This window comes from Lemur catta, chromosome 18 (genome assembly GCF_020740605.2).
Source record: "Lemur catta isolate mLemCat1 chromosome 18, mLemCat1.pri, whole genome shotgun sequence".
In the NCBI taxonomy this organism is placed as follows: Eukaryota; Metazoa; Chordata; class Mammalia; order Primates; family Lemuridae; genus Lemur; species Lemur catta.
In genome coordinates, this window is record NC_059145.1 from 16,529,343 (window position 1) to 16,549,953 (window position 20,611).

A 20,611-nucleotide genomic window follows, 5' to 3' on the forward strand; every position below is an offset into this window, starting at 1 on the left:
TCCATTCTCCAAACAGTGCACCTGGCATTCACCATATAGTCATACCTCCATCCCCTCTCCCCTCCACATCCCCGAGTCATTAAACTGGGAATTAAAAATAACAATAGTAGATAATATCTTATTTATATTATTTTGACATTTTTTAAAGTGTACTGTATTATTTGTGTTCTTTTAGCTTTGGTAGGTTTTAAAAGAATTAATAATAAAAGAATAGAGACTATATCCGGAATATTACATTATGTTACTCTAAAATTTTGCACGCATCTACAAAAAGTTGCCTTGCTTCTTTAAGAATGAATGTGAAAACCACAGACATTGGATTTGTACATGAAAATCTGAGTCTGAGATCCTGCTCTATAGTCCCTGGCAATTCTCTTTAATCTCTTTAGAACTCAGGATCTCAGAGCCCTTTGAGAATCATAAATTAATATCCAATTTATTGTAGTTTCAAATGTAAATGCTTTTTCCTCCTTAAAATGTTTACCTTAATTTATATGAATATTACTCTTTGTATATCTTATTAAAATAAGAAAAATTTTCTTTACTTTTGCCATAATTAATATTCAATTATTTCAGGTTGAACAGAATAAATATTCTTAAAGAATTAAGACCATTGATAACTTACTTTATTACAATTACTTTAAATATTTTAAGTGGTATTTGTAAAATTGAATTTTGTTTTCTTAAAGTGTTTTCACAGTCTAACTGATCAACAGTAGGACCCTAACAAAAACCTTTCCAAGTATGTAAGTCATATGTCTTACCCTTATAACATGATAAAACCTAACTCCGTTTAAATATATCAAAACTTTTATTTAATTAGTAAGTTTTTATGTATAGTACTTTCCAACGTAAACTGCTAAGTCTAAAATCAGTTATTTAATTACATAACTAAAAGTTCAAACACAAGTCAAATCTGGCAGAGGCTCCAAACAGTCTTAAATATGACAAGTACTTTTCACACCAGACACATAGAAGTGATTCTAATTAATGCAAACTTAATCCTAAACTTAACTCCAAGGCATTACAGATTGAGCATCCATAAACTCAAAATCCAGAATTCCAAATGCTCCAAAATCCAAAACTTTTTGAGTGACCACATGAAAATCCCACACCTGACCTCATGTGACCCATCACACTCAAAATGTAGTCAAAACTTTGTTTCATGCACAAAATTATTAAAAATATTGTAATATAAAATTATCTTCAGGCTGTGCTTATAAGGTGTATATAAAACATAAATGAATTTCATGTTTAGATTTTTGTCCTATTGCCAAGGTATGTTATCAGGTATATAAAAATATTTGAAAATCTAGAAAAAATTGAAATCTGAAACACTTTTTGACCCAACTATTTCGGATAAGGGATATTCAACTTGTAATGCCGTAAGTTTGATTTATCTCATTATCTCTGTATTTTAGTCCTTAACTGCCCAGGTTTAAAAGACATTTATCCTCTAAGGAGTTTTACCACCTCAAATTGGTCAAAAAAATTTATTGGAAAGAAATTTGAAAATAGGATGTAGGTGCATGGGGCTCTCTCTGCCTAGAGTAATTTTTCTGCATGTGACTCACCTAAACACACTTAACCTTAATTATAATTATATTTTTTATAACAACTGGAGACCCCAAGTCTTAAACCCTTCAGATGAAGGTGGATTATTTTGGGTCCTAGTTACAATCTTAAATAACTTTATGTGATTTGATTTTGAAACTCCTGACCTAAGTTACAGCTAACTCCTTTCAGTAACCTCTTTGCAGCTCCATTAATTGCATATGAATTTTTTATTATCCTAACCTGGCTGGACCACAACTCTCATAAATATTTGTCTGTCGTTGGGGTGAGAACTCTGAAATCATGTAAACTGTACACATTAGTACCTATCATGAAAGTTGAAAGGCAATAGAACAGAGAGGAGCAGCATCTTCAGAAATTAGCCAACACACCTGGAGCATGGTCAAACATTAACAACCTGCTCTGATTTTATCACCCTGGAAAATTTAAAATTCTGGGCCATTTCATTTTGATCTTTTGGAGTTTAAAATATGATTAATGACACATTTAATGAGCAATCTAATTTTCAGCAGGAAAGGTTATTTGTTTTACCCTCTCACAATATATGCAATAAAAAGTGGCATCTTTGACATGTACATGAATGGCAATTGCAAATGAATGTTCTTGAATTTGCTGTGAATAAATATTCAGTCATGCCATAATTATATAGAGAGTTGAATCAATTTAAAATCTGATCCTCAAATGAACAATGAAACTTTGAAGTGGGTATTCAACAATTATAATTTCAAATCATATGACATATTTTATAGTCTTTTCTCTGGCTTTTGTGTGAAAAGTACCTGTTTATCAAGAAAGTCAGCTGAATTTCTTTTACCTATTTATATCATCATGATGATTAATTTTATGTGTCAACTTGACTGGGCTATGGGGTGCCCAGATGAAATATTATTCTAGGTGTGTCTGTGAAGGTGTTTTGGGATAAGATTAGTATTTGAGTCAGTGGGCTCTGTAAAGCAGATGGCCCTCCCTAGTGTGAGCAGGCATCGTCCAACCCATCAAGGGCCTGAATAAAACCAAAAAATGGAGCAGGGGATAACTCGTTCTCTTTCCTGCCTGCCTCTTTGATCTGGGACATCACATCATCTTCCTCTGTCTTTAGACTAGCATTTACACCACTGGCTCCCCTGGTTCTCAGGTCTTTAGACTCAGGCAGGAATTATGCCTATTCCTGTGTATTCAGCTTGCAGACAGAAAATTTTGGGACTTCTCAGCCTCCATACTTTTGGTAGCCAATTCTTATCTATCTCTCTATCTATCTATCCATCCACCTATTGATATGTCACTATTGGTCTGTAGTTCTCTCTCTTTGGAGAACCCTGACAATTACAATCATAATATCTGAAGAACCCAATGTTTATTATTACATTATTATTATTATTGACCAAAAGGATGTATGCCAGCAAAACAAAATAATCACACTATGCAACAAAAATCAATGTGGTAACTTTCATTGCAACAATGATTTTATACCATATATTTAATATATATCTTTGGTTATATTTTCACCTCTAAATTGTTCTGGCTAACCATGAGCTCAGAGAAATATATGCAGCAAAAGAAAAAGTGGTTCATTGGATAGACTTCTAACCAACAATATTTATAACCTCACATAAAAATAACATTCAAGTCCACAGTGTACTAAAAAAATCACTTAAGAAATTTATAAAGGTTTTTAAGAATGAAAGGAAGTCATTTATATTCTTCACTCTAAGTATATGGGTATCTATGAACCTGCCTTATTCTTCATTTCTTTTCCCTTTGAAGGCCAAAATTAGCACATAAGTCTTAGTGTGAGAATATGTCTTATATGTTTTTGTTCAAAGTCCAACTAATTCTGCACATACCATATACATCAAAGTGAAAATGAATCTAACAGGAATTTTCTGTCTGTTTTTTTCATTTCCCTGGTCTGAGTTAGGAGTTTATAATTTTAAAGACTTTTAAGTCCAAAATTATACATACACATAAATTTCAGAGATATGTTTGTGCCTTGGGAGTCTTGGTATATTTTTAATGGAGATGAATAAATTAGAGGTCTGCAATGTGCAAAATAGAAAACTTGAAGACTCTTCGCAACATTTTATTTTCCTTATAAAAATTGAACAAGTGACTGATTTATTGAATGCTACATGAAAAAAAAAACACTCCAAAACTTAGTGGTTAAAACAACAACAATTCAGTATTTCTCAAAATTTTGTGAGTTTGCTGGACAGTTGTTTGGATCCATATAGCGCTACCTGGGGTCACTCATTTCACAGCTGGACCAAAAGATCCAAGCAAGTCCCCCTTGCATGCCTCGGTACAGACTCTTAGCTGGGGAGCTTATGTATCCCTCTTTGTGGTCTCTCTCTTCATGTGGTGGCTTATGTTCCAAGGACTCTATAGTCCTCTCTTCTCAGCAGATACCTTGACGTCATTCCAGCATAGGGTTTGCGTTCTAAGAAAATGAAAGAAGAAGTTGCCTGGCCTCTTAAGGGCTAAGAATTGGCATAGCTTCCCTTTACTAAGCCTATTGTTCAAAACAAATTCTGAGGCCTGATCAGAGTCAAGGGGATGGAAATCAGTACCACTTCTTGAAGGCAGAAGTGATGTGTATCCATAGGGAGGGGAGGAATTGTTGGTCATCTTTGCAGATTATCTACCATGGTAGAATCTTACATGTCTGTATATTTTTATAAAGCTTTAGTCTCCTCTGTCACCTGGACCTCTGATCCACCTGGACTTTCACCTTGGTTCTTTCAGTCCCTTGTTCCTGCCATGCCCCTTCTCTTCATATGCTCTTTCTTCCGTGTGAACATTTTCTTCTCACATTGAACTAGACTGTGCCTACTCATCACTTTCCTATGTAAGCCTACACTGACTTTCTCACTTGGTCATTTTATGTTCTTCTGGATACTTTGGTGATATTTTATGTAGTGATTTTATTCAACTATATATATTTCCTTGAAACGCTCTAAGTTTAGTGAGGACAGGGTACATCTTTCTAAGTCCTGATACTCCAAAACAGAGTCTTGGACATGGTGAATAGATGATCCAGATGAATAGCTACTGAGAGAATGACTGAATCAATGAGTAAAAATGCAATGAATGAGGTGGCTGCTTAGTGAATAGTAGGGGGAAAAAAGTTGATTCACTCCTTAATATGTACAAAGAATGAAAATGTATCTTGATAAAACAAAACAAAAGAAAGCAAAGCACAAAAGCTGCCTGAAGTATTGGTAACTACATGAGATCGCCTAACACAACTGAAGCAGATTTATTAGTGAGCAAAAGGGCCAGGTAAACCATTTCTTGTTAGTAAACTCGAAGTCGTATATATTATTGTGATCAGCAGTATTTCTCATTGTCCCCTTTCCAGACACACAAGAAATTTCACTTCCTCACTCTCGTGAATGATTTGCTTCAGCCAATGAAAAGGGAATTCAAGCAATATGTATCACTTCTGAGTGAAAATGTTTAATTGCCACTGCAAGTTTCAAAATCTCTCTTTACTGAAACTGGAAGCACATAATCATAGGGCATCTTAACACTGAGTCTTCTCATGGGGGACAGTTGCCTCAGCGCTGCACAGAGAGAACTCTTTATGGACTTAGACTCCTAAGATTTAGGGGTGATTTGTTACTGCAGTGTAATGTAGCCTAACCTGATTAATAAATGTCATTATTCTAAACTGAAAATAAAACATGTTTGTTTCATAGCTTTAATCTTTATTACTAAATATACCAAAGTATGAATATATTCAGGTGTAAATCAAACAAAAATTGGTTCCTAAGACTCTTTTTGGCAAAGCCAATCACCTTATTTCATTATTTTCTTCCAAATTAAAATAGCATTATACTCATATAGTGTTATAATAACTTAAATGCAAGATAAAAGAAAACTAAGAAGTTCTTTCTTGTCTGAGCATCTAGAGAATCAAGTTCTATATCTCACATTTTGGGGGGTATTTGAAGAAGAAAATATTGCACATCACACTTATATTTTATCTCTTTGTAATTTATGTATTTTTTTCTTAAATCAGAGATGTTTACAATCACAGGTTTTACCCTCAAACCTGTTCCCTATAGCATATGCACTTTTGAATTTTCCTAATATACCAAATCCCTAAAAAGGCCACAATAAACATCTCCTCCAAAAGGTAGCTCTCAAATATAATTTGTGGTGATGTTATAAATAACTACTTAAATGTCCTGACTGCTTCATCATGGAGTGGATTAACATGGTTGCCAAGGGCAGAGACATAAATTGAAGTTTAACATTAATTATCATTTTAATATGTGCTATTTTGTTCACCATTAGATTTAGATGACACTGTAATAGCATACTTGGAATGAGCACAGATATATTTAAATTTATGTTTCTCTAGTATATTTAGAATCTACCTCCATTAAGCAAGCATTTATTGAGCACTTGCCACTGGCCAGACACTACGCTAGGTGCTGGAGCTAAACAGTTGAAAACATAGTACCTATATTTAGTAAACTTCAAGCTTATTAATTTAGGCTTGTTCATGACCTGATCGACAATCTAGGCCAAATACTGATTTAATTGCAGTGAAACTAAGAACAATAGCTGTATATCACTTATGGTTATAGAAGTATATGTAGAAACATTAAATTATTCGTGTAAACTCTCTGAATTTGCATGTAATTCTCTGAATTTGTGAAAGCCAGGTCAGGTATTACTGGCTCCACTCTATACATTTGGAAACTGAAGTTCAAATAGTTTATGATACATTTTTCAAGGTTTCGCATTTAAAATGAAATAGGATAAATATGTTGTAAACTTGGAAAAAAGTTTGAGATGCGTGAAAATTACAAGCTGTCTCATTGATATATAATGAATTTCTTGATTGTAAGAAAATATGTAAAATCCCCAAAGAATAAACACAAGACCATGGGCTGACTTTATTTAAAAAAGCAAATACCAATGGTCCAAATACCCATGAAATATTCAGCCCTGTATATACGGAAAAAAATGAATATAGAGTAATACTGAAATACTTTTTGGGTGTGTGTTTTGCAATTCAAATATAAATGTTGTTGTAATTAATAACATTTAATATTTACAAAGGTGTGGGCAATGAGCATTCATCTATCTGTAAGTACAGAAGGAATTGTCTTCCAGAAGGACGATGTAGAAATATACACACTGACATCTTTAAAAACATACAGTTTGACATGGAAATTGTACTACTAAGAATTTGTTCTTAAGAAATAATCAGACATTAATAAAAGATTCAGGTACGTGGATAGGCATCATAGCATTATTCATAAATCATGAAAAAGATAAATATCTGATGATAGGTTATTGGCTTAAGTAAATATGAAATGCCCATCTGGTGGGGAAAATCTTCAACTTTAGTAGAAAATGATATTTGAAAATGCTCACAATATGTTAATTAATAAAAACAGGTTGTAAACCAGAATGTATAAATTCATCCCAATCGTGTATTTTATATGAATTGTGAACTAAAATAAAATCTTAAGGCTCACTCCCACCCCACCCACCGGCTGACTGAATGGATTCCCTTGTGCTCGTGGCCAAAGGAATATCCTAAAACTAAATTGCCTACCAGGAGGGAGTCAGACATGCCTCATCGTGCCCCCCTCCCTTCTCGGGGACATCCTTTGGTGACATCCCAAACAGCTCCTTATGTTAAAACATTCCAAGCTAAAGGAATTGGTTAAAGACAAAGCTTCTTGTCTTTAACCAATTATAAGTCAAAGAATCTTTAAACCCACCTATAACCTGTAAGCCCCAGCTTGGAGACAGCCCACCTTTTCGGGCCAAACCAATGTATGTCTTTCACATATTGATTTATGACTTCACCTATAACCCCTGTCTCCTTGAAATGTATAGAACCAAACTGTAACCCAACCACAGCGAGTCCATTTGTTCAAGGCTTCTTTGGTGTGGCTCCAGGTCATGGTCCTCAAATTTGGCTCAGAGTAAATCTCTTTAAAATTATTTTACAGAGTTTGGCTTTTTTTTCCATTGTCAATATACACACACACAATTGTTGAAAGGATGGCATGTGCTAACTTATAGAAAGAGAATTAATGTATATTTTTTGTTTTCCAAATTTTGTATAAGAAATATAGATGACTTTTATTATCAGAAAAAAATGTATTAAATAAACAATATTCTGTTTGTTGTTCATTTCCCTTCACTTTCATCATACATAGTAGTCTACCACAGTTATTTAAGAATTTGGCATAGTTTGCAAATCTTGGACAAATTTCACCATCTTAGTGAATCCACAAGTACAACACTCAGTTGATGAAAATAAATCATATTAGTTAAAAGGGTTGGGACATGTGATTAGAACATGAACATGTATAGAACATGAAATCCTATTTTTGTTAATCTTCTGGCTAACTCAGAATATATCACTATAACAATAGAGGAATAATTATTATTCTTAGCAAATACATGTCCCGTGTTATGAAGTCATTTTCATGTATCTCACTATATAAAGTTATTTTATTAAAAATTATCTTGGAATTAAATAATTTAATAACTTCTAATGCTCATTTCTCAGGTAAAATCTAAAATTAACAATATTAGCCCTCAAATTGCTAAAGATGAGTAGTTAATTGAATTCGAGAATACATATTAAAAGTTTAATTTCACAAGAACAGGAAGGACTCTTCTCTGTCTTGTTCATAGTTTCATCACTAGGTAAGTATTCAGTCAATATTTGTAGAATTATTACCAATATATTTTATTGGATTAAGATATTAATATTGGTAATTCAGTATGTTAAATTATTAATCTGAATTAACCAGAATTTTTGGATTAATTGAAGATAACTTCATGTAGATAGAAAATCATGAAAGAAAAAATATCCAGGGGCTAACACTATGAGAATAAAATTATTTTAGGACATCCAAAGATATATTTGAATCTTTAAATTTCAGTGGCATAAAATGATTTTTTTTGTTCCACATTTCTTTGTGAAAAATGACTTTTGCCTATTAAGTAAAAGGAGCCTCTAATGGTAAAAACAATTGTCTGAGGCATTGTGTTAGGGTGTGTGTGTAAATTTGTGAAAACCTCTGTTTGGCTTTCTATGTTGAACTACACAGGGCAAATAGGTTATTTTCCTTTTAAACTCCAGTCTCCTTTCTTCCAGGAGAAAGTGGTTTCTGTCGTTGCATAATCACTTTGTACATCTGCATGACAAAAGATGGAACAAGAGCGAAATCAGCAAAGAGAAAGCTTTTGCCACCGAAGTGCCTTGTATCTTGACAGGAAGAAGCAGTTAGGAAGGCTCATTCTCTTATCTATACATTGCATAGGCACAGTCTGCACAAAATGGCAACAAAAAATACAGTTGGCACCTCTAAAAAAACTCATTTTATAACCACTGGGCTAATTCTAAGAGAACTTTTTTGAATGTGCACTTTTGTGTAAATACATATGTAGGAATATCAAAATTATGATATCTGTCAGCACCAAAGATTCACAAGTGAGCATGCTTGGGAGTTTACACACTGACAATATTGAATGCCTAGAAAACATCTTCACATTACACATTTTTTTTTTTTAATTTGCCTTCTATCAACCCTAGAGTAATGGTAACCTTTTCATCTCAACAAAACTTTTAAGGACTTTAATTTACTCTTATATCAGCCGATAGAAAATTAGCAGCAAATCTGATTTCTGACCTTCTCTTTCATTTATTGCTGTTTACTGATTAGAAGTCTCTGAGAGATGCCAGAGAGGAAAATTATGTTCTTTTTCTAAGAGCTCTATTCCAACAAGTATATTGCACTACTGATATTTACAAAGATACTTCAGAAGGCCCCATACAGAGCTCATTACACAAACCCTTTAGACATCCTAATATGAGAGAAGCCAAATAAATTAAACTTTAAAATAATATACAAATAAAGACATTGAAAATAAAATGTCTACATTTGTCTGAGAGCTCATCCGTAGTGGCCTCTTATAAACATGAGTGATAAATTACTAGGAACTTCACAAATATCCTTGAGTCCCTCCTTCCTGTCTTAAAAGGAGACCTAAAAAAAGTTTTAAAAAAGTCCATCCAGTATTCTCACTTTTATTCAGTAGAAACCACTTAAAGAAAGAATGGTCCATTTAGTATTCAGCTTGTACTGTGTCACTAGGAATCGCTGTGCTAACAAAGTTTTTGAATAATTGCCTCTACATTTTAAGAATTTGCACACCATTAAACTTAAGGAATTAATAGAGCTGCCACTCCCAAAGAATATATAAACTAATAACATCCACTGGCCAGCTTCCCTAACTAAATTCTAGAAGGCTCCATAGCATGTTCTCTCATTGGGCGAACTGTTCTTTTGTACTAAATCAGGCACTTTAATAAGTTACATTAATATTTGAGGAACTAATGGAAAGACATACAATTAGCATTAACCATTTCTTGTTACATTATATACCAGAGACTTTCCAATGTTGCCAAAAAGGATTAGCAAATGTGATGACGTAGTGAATTAACTTAAAAATTAAGGAAAAATAACCATCTACAAATTCAGTGACAAATCTGTTTTTAAACCTCTAAATTAACTTCTGGTTGGAGATTTTGGAACAAGTGTATGTCTTCACTACTAAAGTACCATTGAACTGATAGAGAATATACCAAAAGAAATACATGGAACCATCAGTACCAGAAAAAATGAAATATTAGCAAGTCAGAAAGTTTGATGACTTTCTAGAAGATGGAAAGCAGTTGGAAACAATTACAATCAACATGGAAGTATAGGGAAGTATATGCCACTATGCAATATGATGCAGAAAGATATCATTTCCACCACAGACACATAAAAATGCTATAATACATAAGTATAAAAAAATCGTTTAGATAGTATGCAGAGTCAAGGTTGGAAATGAGAAAGATAAATTGCTCAGGGATCCAAAATGAAGAGACATTCAGATTGGTTAGGAAGTGGTAAAGGTAGAATAACCCAAGAAAAGAGGGCCACGCTTAAAACAGGAGCTTAAAGGAACCTGATAATCTGTTGGAAAAAGAGTTCTCCAGAGGCAACCAACCATAAAACCAGATTTGTGCCAATCTTGGCTTCAGGGCACAAATTCATTCTATCTGTATGGTAAAATAATCTGAGGTAAAAAAAAAATTCACATAGAAAGTAGATTAGGACAGGAGATATTTACAGAGCCACTTAGAAGCAAAAGTGAAGCAAAGCTATGAAAAAGCAGACACAACTTAGACGATGCTGGTCCCCCATAGAAAACAACATCTGCTGAAGGTGAATTTGTCCTAAAAGAAAATCCTAAGTGCCAGGAGGAATGAACCACCGTGAGAGATTCAGCAGCTACAAGTCATGAAGGGTTTGTCCTTAAAAACTAAAAACAGTAGAACAATCATTATTCAACTTTAAAATAAACTTACTTGAGTTTTTTGAAGAGCTTAAGGATGGGAAGGAAACTGTTAGGCACAAACAGAAGAGCAGGAGAATTTTAAAAAGAAGCAATAGAAATTATAGAAATTAAAAATATTTTTTAGAAAGAAAAATAAAGGTATAAAATATAGATCGGAAGAAATCACACAGAATGCAACAACAAAAGAAAAAAAAGGCAGGTATGAAAAGATAGAAAAGAAATCAAAGAATTGAAGACAGAGACTAGAAGAAAACCAAAATATTTACCGAGAATTCCTGAAGGAGAAAATAAAGTGATTGAAAAGATGCAAGGGTGAAATACATGGTCACTGAGAATTTTTCAGAGTTGAAGAAAGATTTAGGAACTTGTAGGGGCCTAACTGGGATAAATTCAAAACAACTCCACAACCATACACATTGTAGTACACTTGAAGACGTCAATGACAAAGAGAAATTCTTAAAATCTACCAGAGTGAAAAGACAGATACATCTCAAAGGCGTGATGATTACCGTATCAGCAGTCTTCTCATGAACAAAATTACATTTCAGAAGATCATGAAAGAGGATGTGCAAAAATGTTAAGATAAAAATACGAGTCAGCATAGAGTTCTCTAACCAACTATAGTATTATTTTAGAAAGGGAGTTAAATAAGCAATTTTCAACACATAAATTTTGAGGGAGTTTAATACTATTTGTAGAACAACCTTCAAATGGTCTTCAGCACACTAGAAATGAATCCAGGAGATGCATGCAAGTAGCGAGAAGAAATGGCAAATAAAGAACTCAGGAAAACATGTCATAAATTTAAATAAACATTGACTAAAAATATTGGAGGCACTTTAAAGATAAATAGTGAAAAACTGAACACTGGAAGAAATATCTTGGAGTAAATTTAAACAAGTCATCATCCTGTTTGTAAAGAGGATAGATATATTACTGCTAGTCTTTACTAGAAAATAAAAAGGATTATTTTAGGTTAAAATACTTATGTTCACTAAAATATAATAAACAGAGTATATCACTTTTGGCTAGTAGAAGTTGAAAAAAAGAGAATAAAGAATGTTTGGTCCAACCAATAAAAGGCAGTAAGAAAAGTTAAAAAAAAAAAAAAAAAAAACCTTTGAGTAGGATATAAAACAAGATATAAGGAATAAGTCCAACTCTATCAGCAATCATAATAAATGTGGATGAATTAAGCACATTAATTAAAAGACAGAGATTCTGAGACCAGGCATAACAAACATGAAATTGTTGACATATAGCATAGTCTTGATATTCTTTATAGAAAACCTCACACATGTGTGTAAGTTCTCAATGTAAGGTGTTAATGGAACATTCCAGTAGTGGCTATTTTAAATAAATTAAATATGCATCAATAAGGAAATGAATGATAAATGTATAATATACATGTGATGAAATATATTCTAGAGCAGTATGTATTTATAAGAATGGGTCTGAATAACATAATATGGAATGTATTAAGCAAGTTAAATGTTTATTTTCGGTATGACACCATTTTCATATTTTAAAATAACATTTTATACACACATACATCTATAAGAAAAATCATATATACACATATAATTTATGGTAATGTACAGAGAAGAATGGATTATGTACAGTTGTAATGTAGGTCCTATTATTAGTATTGTTTATTTTATGGAAACAGAAAATGTTAAACATCCAATAGAATTTAGCATTTGGTAATTCAGAGTGGTGGGAATTGATAATTATTAAGTTTGGTATTTCCTTAAATACTTAAAATTTCCTACTTCACCAAAAAGTGTACATACAGATGTTCATACTGCCAGAAGAATTCAAAGATTTGTGTAACAACCAAAATTGTGTGAAAGTGTGAAAAATAGTTAAAATATGGAAAACTTCCCATCTTTAAAAGATAGTACACAGACATGATCTTAAGTTTATAGATTGTACAATAGAAGTCAAATACATTATTTAAATTTATAATGATGACCACCAAGAAAAAAACTACAATAGAATAAACTGTTCAAAATATCTCTGGAAATTGGGACTGGAAATGAGTAAGAAGATAATCATTCTTTATTTTAGTACCAGTCTCATAATTTTAATTTTTCTTGTAGCTGTTTCCAGATGGACACATTACTTTATTAGATCATTTATATTTTAATTTAAAAAAATAGAAAGGAAAAGTAACAACAAGAAAGAAATGGACAAGTATTTGTGATGGTTTTCTTTGGAGAAAGTAATTATGAATTATTGTTTATTTTTTCTTATGCTTTTCTTGGTATTGCTTTTATAATCAGAAGATTAAATAACCCCTTTTTCTTGATTAGGTCCAATTGCTTGGTGTATAGAGAAATACCATTTCTATTTTTAAGCTATATGGATCCAAGGACCAGCATCCCTATATCTTCTCTCAATATTCCCTGAGCTCTATTTTCATATCCAGTTATGATTTACACTCCAAATCTAATTCTGTACTAAATACCCAATACAATTGATTAGATGATAATTACAATTTTTATTCTTATTGTTTTATATTATTTTTACCCAATTGATCCCAAGGCTCATATATAAATGTTATAATAGTAATAATAATATAACAATAATTAAACAACTAACATAGAGTACTTACTAATTGCTAGGCTTTCTTCCAAGACATTTTTACATATTAACCCATTTAACTCTCTTAATAATACTATGAAGTCGATACTAATATTATCTCCAGTAAGGATGGGGAAACTGAGGTATAGAGAGGCTAACTAACTTGCTTAAGACCACAGAGCAACTTTGTGCTGGATACAGAGAAGGGCAGGTACCATCAGAGACACTTCAGCTCAAGAATCTTGCTCTCACTATCACTTCATTCACTCTTAGCAAATGAAATATTTTTTTACCAGTAAGATCATTAGTTTTATATTTCATAGGATACAACAGGATTCTTTGATTGCTTCTTTTAAGGATCTCGAGACCTACATAATTTAATTCATTCATTCATTTGCTTGTTTAATTGGAAAACTATTGAGTATAGTTTTATAATCACTCTACTTTGAAAAAGAATTGAAGTCTACAAATTTTGATTCATGTTACTATGATGTAAACTCACTGTAAATTACCTTAGGACTCATTGCAAGATAGTTAAGTGGGCCATAGACTTCATCAATATAAGTTAATAGGAGATACTATCAGAAGGGATGCTCAGCGGCTATCTTTTTCTCTACTATGCTCTATATTATGCCTTTACAATACATGTTTAATACTAGAATACATGGTGTGCATTAACTCAATTTTAACTATAGAAGCTTTTGTCAATATGAACAGAGAATAACCACTCTCTAATGAAATTTCCATTTAAAGAACTTTTTCAAACCTAAAGACTTCTACTTAAAATTCATTAAGGATATTTTTTATTATTCCCTTTTCCTACAGAAACAACAAACAGAAATTAAAAGTTAGCAATGCTAGTGGTGGGGACACAAAATGAAAACAAGGCAAAACCCCCTGTGTTTTAGATAAAAATGTTAGTGGACATGATCCCAAAATACAACCTAAAGCACATTTTCATTTTTGCCAAATGCTAAAAGGCATGGACATTTTGCGGAGTAGGGAGGCAATAGAGAAAATTGGTAAGTACTTTCTTTTACTTTTATGAGGATATAGATTGTCCAAAAACTTGCTAGCTGAGGAGAGGAGATTTCTGGAGAGGGTATTGAAGGAAGGAAAGTATATTCACAAGGTCACAACACAGAGGATCATGCCTTAATGACCTTACTATAAGCTATGCCTTTCACTCAAGAGACAACCGAGAGAATGGGTCCTCAAAGAAAGAAGATGACAAGTTTGGCAATCATACGTTTGGACAACAAATATGAATTAAAGCTGTATATTACCCTACCTTACTCTTTCTACCACAAACACCTAATTTCACTGTTCTTCCATAAATAGTTGACTTTATTCCAAAAAGGTGAATAATATTCATGAAGGAATTATCAGGAAACACTTGAATATACTTTTTAAAAACTATTACATGCCCTTTAGTTTTTGAAGCAGTTTTAGGTTCACATCAAAATTGAGGACGAAACTACAAAGAATTCCCATATACTCCTTGCTCCAACACATACATGGCTTCTCCCACCATCAACATCCTGAGCCATAATGGTACATCTGTTACAACTGATGAACCTACACTGATATATCATTATCACCCAAAACCTGTAGTTTACATCATGGCTCACTCGTGGTGTTTTACGTTCTATGAGTTTGGACAAACATATAATGACATGTACCCACCATTAAAAAACCACACAGAATAGTTTCAATGCCTTAACAATCTTCTGCTCTCTTCCTATTTATCCCTCACACATAATTTTGAAAAAAAAAGATGAAAGAAAAAAAACAAAGAAAAATGCAGTTGTAAAACAAAAAATAAACTCAAGAAGAATCAGCCACAGTTTTGAGAAAATGCTAAGACAATTACTCTTACATAGTCTAAATATCTTCAAAACATAATCTTTCTGTCCATATTTTTAAAAAGAAATTCAATAACTAAAGGAAAACATTAGAAGACAAGGGAAAGAGAGAATCAAAAATATAGAGGAAAAGAAAAACATTACAGAGATGAAAGTACATTAGAAACAATAATATTATAAAACAACTGCTTGAAAATTACTTTTGGGAATGTGGTTGTGGTGGCCCATCTTCAGGAAATAAAATAAAATGAACGTGAAAAGTGCAAAATTGAAAATAATTTTGCATAATATTATAAATGTGAAAGATAAACAAATGAGATCCAACATGGACAGAATTGGTGACCCTGAAGAAAAGAAAAAAGCAACATAACAACAATTGGCTCACACTCTGGGGATGGAGGAGACACAAAAATGTACAATAACAAAATCTCAGAATAAAAAAAGACCAAACAAACAGAGAACACATTCTGGCAAACAAACAAACAAAAAGAATCATGTGGATATTTGCCATAAAAAAGCAAGTCATAGGTCACATTTAAGGGTGGAAATTTTAGACATATCTAAAAATGTTGCACAACTTTCAATTTTCAACTTTCAAGGTAAGGGTCTCCAGCAATGCTTACAAATATTTACACAGTTCTGAAGGGAAAAATAAGTTTAATTCAAGAAAGATAATCTGTTTTTCATGTATAAGGCAAAAGAAAGACATGTTCAAGTATGAAAACTAACAGAAATTATAGCACCTGTGACTGCTTTTTTGGTGGAGGGGTACTATTTACTTAATGAAGAAATCCAACAACCTAGAAAATAATTCAAAATAAAGAACACAGGGATGGTGAATCAGGTAGTACAAGCTGGTAAGGAATGATGCCTTTCAAATATGAAATAAGTATAAACAAAGACCATGGGTATGCCCCTAGAATGTTAAAACCCGGTAATCTAAAACTGATAACATAAGTTAAATTCAAGTGGCGTGGGAAAGGTTGATAACAATAAGTACATGTCTTACTTTATTTAAATATCATGACAAGGACTTATAAACGATTGTTTAATATTTAAATGTGCATCCTATAAAACAACTTCAAATTATTAATATTTTCACAGTTTTTGTTCTTAACTATGTATTTTTCTGGAACTAATATCTCCCTTGATAAGAAATAATACCTGAAATTTAGCAATTTCTTCCATTTTGTTTCAACTTCTTTTTTTTCAGTTTAATTAGAAATCAAACTTGATATTTCTTTTTTTTTTCCAGTGAAGAGTCTCATTCTTATAACAGTATTTATCCATTTATCTACCTATCTATTATGAACCATGTTATCTAAATATTTTTTATTTAAAAAAAAAAAGATGTATGGTAAGAAACCATTCTTACAACAGTTTCTCTCTCTCTCTCTCATCATATTATCTGAATTTATACATGAAGATGTCTCCAATGATAGTCTCCAAATCTCAGGACTGTTATTTATGGGTGATGGAATTTCTGTTCTGAACTTTTATGTTTAGCTTGAGTTATTTTTAATGAGTATATCGTATGCTATTGCATTCTAATTAATATGCTGTTAAAGTAAATATATCAGCAATAAATAAGCAAAGATTTCATATCCCTTCTCCTATAAAAGAATTAAAAAGGTATAAATTTACTATTCTACTGAATATTTTCACTTATCAAAAGAACAGAAGTATGCAATCAACCTCATATTATACCACATGTTCTTTTCATAATATAATTGATTTTTTTTTTGTCTAAACTCAGAGCAAATATGTAATCATTTTCAAAATGACCAAGTGGATTTGTTTTCATTAAGGAAAGTTACACTGAAATTCTAAAAAAATTAATCTGGTACTTCACTAGAAATGTTCAAAGGAAGTAATGCAATGCATTCATTATAAATGATGGGCTGTTTTTGCTGAGACGTGATAAGTTATGCATTTATATAACCTCATATAAAGCATTATATAAAAGTTTCCAGATTTATAGATTTGAAATCTTGGGACTGTACAGCCATGATTATTGCTTGAAAACACACACACACACACACACACACACACAAAAACCCCACTGAAGTATCAAAGAGGAAATGACTTTGTATTTGTGTTTTTATACACATTGTGTTAGTATTTTTGTGTGTTTATGTTTGTTTTGTTATGTGTATGTGTACACATGTGAGTGAAGAAGGAAGGGAAGAAAAAAATTTGCTTAAATCTCTTCTTTCCTTATAAAATACAATGCACATAAATTGGTGAAACCTTCAACAACAACAATAAGAGAGATGATAAACAAACCCATCAGATAAATTAAAATTGCTCAAAACAAGCAGTTCAATATTCAACATATGCTCCTTCTTTTACAGATATCTTTTGAAAACATTGCCACTGTAGATAAAATTATGAATACCTCATTTTCCAAATTGATTCTGCGTGATGCTACTGTTTTCCCTGTTTTTTTCTAAGCATAACTTCTATGTAGTCATTCTGTGAATGTTTCTCAGAGGACATAGTCAGGATGCTGATTATTTAAACATAAGTAGTTTTCATTTGTAGAAGCAAGAACTATGAATTCCAATTTTCCCCCCAAACCCCAATGTTACAGTATCCCATTAACATAATGGGTTATACGTGGCTAATCTCAGGGCTCTTAAAAGTTTTGTTCCCAAGTCATCAACTTCTGAAACTTTTCATAAAGTATTATAAGAACCTTAATACTGACAAGCTTAACTAGTATAAATGGCAAAGGAAACTCCAGAAGCTATTATTACCCAGAGGCTCGGTAAAAAGCAAAATGCCAGACAAAATTTGGTGAGCCCATGTGACCTCCAGTCTTGCTTTGATCCTCTTACCAAAACCCTCCCCCGGGAAACTTTATAATCATTCCTTTAAATCACCGGTTGAACACTAGAAACCCCACCCCTCATCCCTTTGAAAGAAAAAATTTTAGCAATCACATTTTCCCATCTGCCGTTACAGAAAGGGCGTGTAGCCATCTGAAAGTCCCAGAATTAGCACTGTCATCCCGTCTTGCCCATTAGTTTTACTGCAGCAAAGACTAGTGAAACACTGAAAAATATACCTGTAGTCTCTCTTTCCCTGGTTTGATCCTAACCTCCCCCGAATACAAATTCAATACATTTTTCCCTCTCAAGGAATAAATGCATTTTAAGCATCAGCATCACAGAAACACAGCATCAATAAAGCAGTGACTTCTCCCCCAACCCCAGGTTTTACCTGTTATGCTAATACAAAGACACTGAAAGGAAGAAAAGCTGCAGCTTTGCCCAGTAACATTCTCATTGCAGCAGACAGCACAATTTTGTACTTACAGATCTTACCAGGGAAATGTCTCGGGATCTTTACAATTTTTCTGCAGAACTCTGTTTCAAGCTCTCAGCCAGGCATGCTGTGCATCCAGGCAGAACCAAGCCGTATGGAATGTCTATGCAGCTGGGAGATAATGGGACTCTTTTTCCCAGCTGGGACTGCAAGCCTTTTATCCACTGAGTATTGCGTGGCTCTTCTCTGGTCTTAAGCATGAAATACGCTCCTCTCCTGCTGCATTCCTGACGGAACCTAGACAATTAGTTCTTGAAGCACATGTGCAAAGCTCTCGTTTGGAATATGCAAAAGGAAAATTCTCCCTACATTGAAATCCAGTCCTATCTTCATCATCCTTTACAGAATCAGAGAGAGCGGAGAGCAGCTGCCATTCCAGTGGCATGAAAGATTAAATTCACCCTCCTCTTTCTTTGACTGGAGATAGTCACTCCTGTCGGGTCATCAGAAAATCTCTCTTATTGAAAACTGGGTCAGACTAACTACTTATTAGGTTTCCAACAGGAAAGGAAGTCATTTTTTTTCTTCCTCTGGTTTCACTGCATTGTCATTTGCAAGCAAAGATTAAGCCGGTCAAGGGTCTGCACTGACTTAGACTGTATTCAGACGTAAGCTTTCTGAAGGATGCCAGTAACTCCTGCTTTTAGTTAGGGTGAACAGAAAAGGGAAATAAAATGAAAGGGTCATATGCACTGTCATTAAAGGCTTTCTAAATTATATTTTAAAAATATATGCATGAGACTTCTTAAAGACAGGTAAGTATGTAAAGAAAGTGGAGTCAAACAAGACCAAAAGAGTATTGCTGCTCTCACAAGTAACATATTTATAATCTCCAGAGACAGAGAACAAGTGTCTTATGTGTTTGCATAATAGCTCTGCAACGAAAAGAATGGTCATTGTGTTTCACACTGAGTCCTCTAGCTAAACTTTTTAATATGTTTGCTTCTTGTCATTGGTTTTGAAGGAACTAACTGCTTGGAGAAAAAAAGCTATGGAACAGGAGAAGCACATGAATGCACGCAGAGACACTAACATGTACACATATAGCTGTAACATGAGAACAGAATAATAGTTTGGACTTATTTTCATGTTGTAAAAGAAAGAAATTATACTCTTAGCATTTTAATGTAAATGGATGCTGAGAAAATGAAATCCATAAATCGAATGTAAGTCAGTGAAAAGATAGATTCTGACCCCAGTTTGCTTTTATCTGATGACCAAGAAAGTTTCTGTGGCTGTATTTTATGACTATGTTCCATGCATTTCTATGATTATATTCCGCTGTAAATGCATCAGTTACACACTTCATTTCTTCATAGGGTCTAACTACCATCATAAAAGGTTTTAGAGAGGAGATGATGCTTCTTAACACTAGGTAAACTCAAAATGGGCTATACTACTGCTCCTTACGATTCATGGGTAGGCAAACTGGACGAATAACTTCATAGAGAGAACACTTGTCTTAATTGAACCTCTAATGTTTTTTAACTGAGAAGTATTTCTCGCTCTATAGAAATAAAAACTATTTTTATCTGTAAAAATTCCAAAGTGAATTTTTCTGTGGAGGTATAAGAAAGATAATTATGATGTAGTGGGTTTTTCCATGAAGAGGAATTCATTCAATATGAAGGACCCTTTACCTACACCTCCAACAGTTCTGCCCCATATTCAAGGACAGCTGATTGCTTTGCTTCCTATTTTACTGAAAAAGGAATAAGAATCAGAAAGGACCTTCAATAAGCCCCTACCACGGCATCTAGTCACATACCTGTCCCTGTGACCACAGACTGCCTTCATCTTGTATTCAGGGTGAACCAGGCACCCTCTTCAGGCCAAGCCCTCCACCTGTGCTCTAGATATAGCTT

General features: G+C 33.1%; 1 protein-coding gene across 2 annotated transcripts in view; it reads right to left on the reverse strand.

Annotated features, from left to right (window-relative positions):
* Window positions 1-18,930, reverse strand: part of CNTN6 (contactin 6) — a 278,170-nt gene extending 259,240 nt beyond the window's left edge. The window contains exon 1 of one of the 2 annotated variants that reach the window (XM_045530967.1): window positions 18,746-18,930. The gene's annotated coding sequence lies outside the window, so the exon portion shown is untranslated. Of the gene's footprint in view, window positions 1-18,736 lie in introns of both variants that reach the window. The other variant, XM_045530968.1, reaches the window with a different exon arrangement.
* Between the last annotated feature and the right edge of the window lie 1,681 nt (window positions 18,931-20,611).